The sequence below is a fragment of the Lycium barbarum genome, chromosome 12 (assembly GCF_019175385.1).
Source record: "Lycium barbarum isolate Lr01 chromosome 12, ASM1917538v2, whole genome shotgun sequence".
Classification (NCBI taxonomy): Eukaryota; Viridiplantae; Streptophyta; class Magnoliopsida; order Solanales; family Solanaceae; genus Lycium; species Lycium barbarum.
In genome coordinates, this window is record NC_083348.1 from 63,951,295 (window position 1) to 63,958,090 (window position 6,796).

The window sequence follows — 6,796 nt, forward strand, 5'->3', positions numbered from 1 at the left end:
TTAACCACTAATGCTTAATTTAACTAAAGCTCTGCTAAACTATAAAGTGGACTAAACAAATAATACCAAAAAGATATTTTAATATAATGAATCAAACATCAGAGCTTATTAATTGGCCTAATCTAACATACTGGTTATGGCCTAATATGTAAATGGGTGAAAAGAATCACTTGACTCTTATCAGAAGATTTCGGCTTTGAGTTGTGCGTACAGAAAAAAAATTATACAATTATCACCACCAGCTATCATCACTATTAGTCATTATGCATCTCAGGATCATCATCGTCGTCCATTGACCAAATATTTCTAAAACCCCACAATTTTATAAAAACAATTACCAACAACGTAAAATATAAAAACACTAAATTACTATTGCTATCATTTATAGATACTTCGGTTCTAGTTGCTCGAACCAATTTCAAAAGAGAAAAAAGAAAAAACTCTATAGCCATTGGGCCTGGGCTCAGCCCGGGGTTATTCCAACTAGTAGTATGTAATAAGGGAGAATCAACAAAATTTGTCGTCCTCTCATTCAGCTTGAGCCTATGAAGGTTCTACACGTGGTTTTGTCTTTTTTCCTTATCTAATTTGCACTCATTTACTTTTTGAGACCATTTCATTGGCCTTTATAATTGGTTTCACGTGGTAGTTTCTATTGCTTTTATCATCATTCTTCCACTTGGGCCTTGGTAATTAATTTTATTATAACTTTTTGCTATTATTTTTTTTCCTTTATCTCAAAATATTTCTCACATTTTATTTTTTGAGAGTCAAATTATATAAACTTTAACAAATATTTTAAGAATTTTTACATTGTATTGATAAGAGAATTGCAATTTATAGTTTTTTCTGTATATTTTTTGAATATCTAAATTTTAATTTTAAAATATTGAATTAATATAACTCAATTTAGCTCGAAAATAATCAAATTGCTTTTATATTTTGGGATGGAGAGAATATATTATTTATCCTTATACGTTCTAGTAAAATTTTGACAGCTTTGGAGCCAAATTTTCTTTTACAACTGAATAGTTTATTAGGTATTATAATATCTTTTATCCTTAAACTTCATATATCTTGCTTCTTTTTAGTGAGCTCATATATGCTTATAAAGATCTGTCCTAAAATTATTTTCAAATATAATTTTAAAATCTTTTTCTTTATTATTATTTACTAATTGTAGGATCATTAGGTTAATTTGTATAAATATTCTAAACTAAGGTTATAAATATTGTAGTATATATTTGAAGTTATTGAAATTTTTTTCTTGTGTTACATGATTCTAGAAGATGAAAACATGAGTTTTGGTAACACAGGTAAAATAAAATACATTATCAAAATCTTAAATGAATTCAAGATAATCGCAAAATGAGTTTGAAGCAGGGTGGAGCTAGAGTGCGGGTGATGGTTTCAATCGAATCTGATAGCTTGGGTTCACAAATTTTGATTTTGTATTTGTTTATATATTATTAGTACTATATAACTTAAAAAATTAAAATTCAGCACCCATAAACTCCAAATCATGGCGCTGCATCTGAATTGAAGTATATCATTTCACTAACAATTAACAATGAAAGTTAAAACAAGTACTTGCACGGTTTTCCCTTTAAATGGACTAGTCTTTAATTTTTTCTTTTCAAATGGGCTGATCTTTAATTTTTGTCCTTCAAAATCGAACTTATGCCTATAGGAGCATAAATTCTTTAAGGGCGCTCACATAACTTATAGATATGACATAAGTTCGATTTGAAGGGCAAAAATTAAAGATCATTCCATTTGAAGAGCAAAAATTAAAGACCAGTACATTGAAAGGGCAAACCTGAGCAAATGACCCAAGTTAAAATGTTAAAAGTTTGGGTCTAGGCTTAGCACGGGCCTCGTAAAACTAGTATAAGAATATACACGTGATTCTCATCTGAGTCACATGTGTCATAGAATGGATCTATGATTTCAAGTTCACTCATTCATTTCGAGAAAACCAAATCAATTGACACTTTTCCCAGCCTTTCTTTGTATAAGAACATTGAGGCATCAGGATGGTTGACCTCTATGAGGTTCAATATGGAATGGAAAGTGCAGTATGAGACATATGTAAATTCGGACAAAGGTGGATTGAGAATTATAAAAGCAGAAACCTTATATAATACTGTAATATTTGTAGACTGTGATTTATATTTATATATAATATACTTTTTAATAGAGAAAAGACATGTTTTAATCCCTGAACTTGGCACGAAAACTCACTTTAGCAACTAAACTTAAGTTGTATTTATTTACCCCCTTAACAACTTACGTTTCAATTATTTTCCACCCTAAAAAAATAATATCACTCTCACAATGGGAGGTGTATTACACTCGCGCCACGTCATTGTCACGTCAATGCCACATCATTGCCACATCGTTGCCACATCATTGCCATGTCAAAATTACCAACACTTCATTTTTATTTTATTTTATTATTTTTTCTCTTTCTCTTTCTTCTTCTTTCTCCTCATCCTCACCCTACTTTTAACAACCACTACGCCGCTGCTACCGCCACCGCTACTGCCACCGCCGCCGCCACCACCGCAAAAAAAAATCATTATTTTTATCAATCCAAAAAAAAAAAATCACCACCACCATCTTTAACCCACATCCACAACCACCACCATCATCTCCCCCAACAAATTTCATCCAACTCCTTCTCAAATTAGTCCCACTTACACTTCAATTCGTCCAAATTGGTTGTTTTGGTTGTTATTGTTGGCCATTATTAGCATTATTATTAGCAAACCCATTTCTTCCATAACCATTATTCCATAACTTTATTTTTGAAAGAAAATCAAAATCAAGAACCACCGTCTTTAACCCACATCCACAACCACCACCATCATCTCCCCCAACAAATTTCATCCAACTCCTTCTCAAATTAGTCCCACTTACACTTAAATTCGTCCAAATTGGTTGTTTTGGTTGTTATTGTTGGCCATTATTAGTATTATTATTAGCAAACCCATTTTTTCCATAACTTTATTTTTGAAAGAAAATCAAAATCAAAATCAAGAAACCAAAAAATGGTGAAAATGAAAAGAAAAGAATGATGAGAATATAGAGAGAAAGAGGGATTTTGTGACTAAGAAGAAGAAACAGCAGCAGCTGGGGGGGTGGCCGGGGGGGGGGGGGGGGGGGGGGGGGGTCTGTGGCGGGAGGGGGGGTGGCGGGGCTGTGGAGTGGGAAGAAAATGGTGGGTGGGGTTGTGGAGTGGGAGGGGGATTGTAAAGAAGATGGTTTTTATTTTTATTTTATTTTTAATTGTATAATGTTTATTTTATTTTTTAATTGTATAACCTTTATTTTATTTTTTAATTTATAATAATATATATATATATGAGCGGGTCCACTTTTTTTGTTTTTCACTCTCTTAATAATTTTTTTTTTGCCACGTCAGCATTTTGGGTGGAAAATAATTAAAACGTAAGTTGTTAAGGGGGGTAAATAAATAGAAGTTAAGTTTAGTTGCTAAAGTGAGTTTTCGTGCCAAGTTCAGAGGTTAAAACATGTCTTTTCTCTTTTTAATATAAGGAAGAACATGATTTGGGTCCAATAGAGAAAAAGGAAATGCTATTTACTTTCAATTTGGGACGATACGAACACTACAAACAGTTGGGACTATTACGTTAGAAGCTCAGCTACTTATGTTGACAAGCATGATTCTACTCGGCACTTTAATTTCTTTTTCCTAAAGCAATCATAAGAGAAACTTGCTAGTTATTATTATTGAATCGTGTGACCATCTCATCTAAAAGCTTAACTATATTCTCAACATGCTCCCTCACGTGTGGGCCCGATTTTCTTTTCATTGCCAATCACGTGGAAATTCTTTTTGATAATAGGTGACGTGAGATTCAATCACAGGAACTTTGTCTGCTCTGATACCATATTGAAATGTGTGATTATCTCATCTAAAAACTTAAGCTGTTAGAGAGAACACACTTTTAATATTTAACTATATTCTCAACACGTCCCCTCACGTGTGGGCCTGATTTTTTTTTTTACGGCAATCACGTGAAAATTCTTTTTGATAATGGGCGGCGGTGAGATTCGATTTCAAGACCTTTGTCTGCTCTAATACCATATTGAAGTGTGTGATCATCTCATCTAAAAGTCTTAAGATGTTAGAGAGAGCACACTTTTAATATTTGACTATATTCTCAACAATTATATTTTGTATGAATTTAGAACGACTATTCAGAAAAAACAAGGCAGCAAATTATAATAACTAAAAGTAATGGAAGAAAAAACATACATTAAGTTAATTAATTTTGTGGAAAGGAAACTAATTAAAAAAATACTACAAAACGATAACAGAACTTTTTGGAGGAAAAAATGGAAGGTCGCTAATTTTGGAGGCTTGTAAAATTACCAATCAACGATTGAATATTGAAATAAGAGGAAGTGAATGTTGATAGTATTAACAAATATTTAAGGAAGGGAAATGATTTTCATCCAAAAAGTTACTAGCTCTTATATATATTATTATCTTCTTCTTTTTTGAAAGAAAAAAAATCAATATCCTTAATTACAAGAATATTTGTCTAACTTGCAACACAAAGTGAAAAAAAAAAAGAAAAGATGCAATATAGGGTGTGTTTCGGTAAGAAGCAAATTGTTTTTCATGAAAAATATTTTTCTGAAAAATTTGTTCTTAGAAAATAAGTGGGTTTCTTAGATATTTTCTTATGTTCGCTTGATGAGTGGAAAATATTTTTTGAAAAATATTTTCTAGTGTTCAGGTGGTGAGTGTAAAACATTTTTTTAGGAAAATAATTTCCTACCAAAAACAAATCACCAAGCTTTCCTATGCTCCTCCACCCCACCCCCCACTCCAAATCAAAAATTCAGATACTGATATTCCTATTTTTCCTCAAACAAATAAAAGTGATATGGCCACAAAAAGGTCGTAAACTACAATTAAATCAAGTAATCATCCAATCAATAAATTCAAGCTAACATTAGAAGCAAATAATCCAAATTTCATTTAAGATTGAACCTTTAACTCACTCAGTTGTTGTTCTAAAGGAAACACATATTTTGTCAAATAAACAAAATTACAAAATAGGGGCAAAACATGAGAGGTTATTTTGTCATTTTAATAAATGCATTACTGATGTCCGCATAATAAGCAAACTCTCACATAACTTGTGCATGTACTATTATGTAAATGAAATGAGAAGCGGTAACAAACATTATTATAAAATTATAGTAATGTTGGATTTAAGTGAAAATCAAATCTCCTTATGAAACGAACAAACGACCTCTCAAATTATTTATTTGATACACTTCTATCCTTATTACGAATCAGTATCACTTTTCGAATTTCAACCATTCACATTTGTAAAGGATGCAAATTTTTTCTATCAAATTCTGAAAGAGATTAATTCCGTGATTATTCTCATTGATTGAGTTGGTAAATATACCATAGTTACAATGTCGTATTAGGATACAAACTATACTAACCTAAAATAGAAAATTTACAAAATATTCTTTTACTACATATTTATACTATTTATCACACCCCCGCAGTCGAAACGGGAGGTTTACGAACGCTGAGACTGTCCCGAAAATCTTCAAATAAGACCTGTGGCAGTCCTTTAGTGAAAATATCGGCGAGCTGATATCGGGACGGAACATGAAGGACATGGACGTGGCCGCGCGCCACCTTTTCACGAACAAAATGTATATCCATCTCAATGTGCTAGGTGCGCTGATGTTGGACTGGATTTCCTGACAGGTAAATGGCACTGACATTATCACAATAAACTAAAGTAGCCTTAGGGATCGGACAATGTAGTTCCAAGAGGAGGTTACGTATCCAGCATGATTCAGAGACAACATTAGCAACCCCCCTATATTCTGCTTCCGCACTAGAGCGGGAAAGAGTAGGTTGGCGCTTAGATGACCAGGATATCAAATTATCTCCCAAAAACACGCAATAACTCGACGTCGAGCGTCTGGTGTCTGGACATCCCCCCCAATCAGCATCAGTGTATGAAACCAAATCAGTAACTGAAGATGAGTAGAGATGTAAACCATGATCAAGAGTACCCTGAATATACCGAATAATCCGCTTAAGAGCAAGCATATGCGTATCTCGTGGAGCATGCATATGAAGACAAATCTGCTGTACGGCATAAGAAATATCCGGTCTGGTGAAGGTAAGATACTGAAGAGCACCTGCAAGGCTCCGGAAATGAGTGGGATCGTCACACAGATCGCCAGAAGAGGCACTGACCTTCGGTTTAGTGTCAACCGGAGTGGAAGAAGGCTTACACGAGGACATTCCTACACGTTCAATAATGTCCGTAGCATAACTTCGTTGTGATAGAAACATACCACCCTTGTGACGGGTCACCGCAATGCCAAGAAAACAGTTCAAAGGACCTAAGTCCTTCATAGCAAATTCTGGGCCAAGAAGGCCCATAATAGAATAGCGGAGAGCATCTGAAGAAGCAGTAAGAATAATATCATCCACATATAGTAAAATGTAAGCCAAGTGGTGCCCTTTGCGATAGATGAACAAGGAGTGGTCAGACCTGCTATTAGCAAAACCAATGGAAGAAACAAAGTCAGCAAATCTTTTATACCAAGCTCTCGGTGCCTGTTTAAGCCCATATAAGGACTTGCGCAACAAACACACATAATCGGGACGAGATGGGTCTCTAAAACCCATAGGCTGATGCATATAAACCGTCTCCTTGAGCTCGCCATGAAGAAATGCATTTTTGACATCCAACTGATGAATGGGCCAATGTTTAGA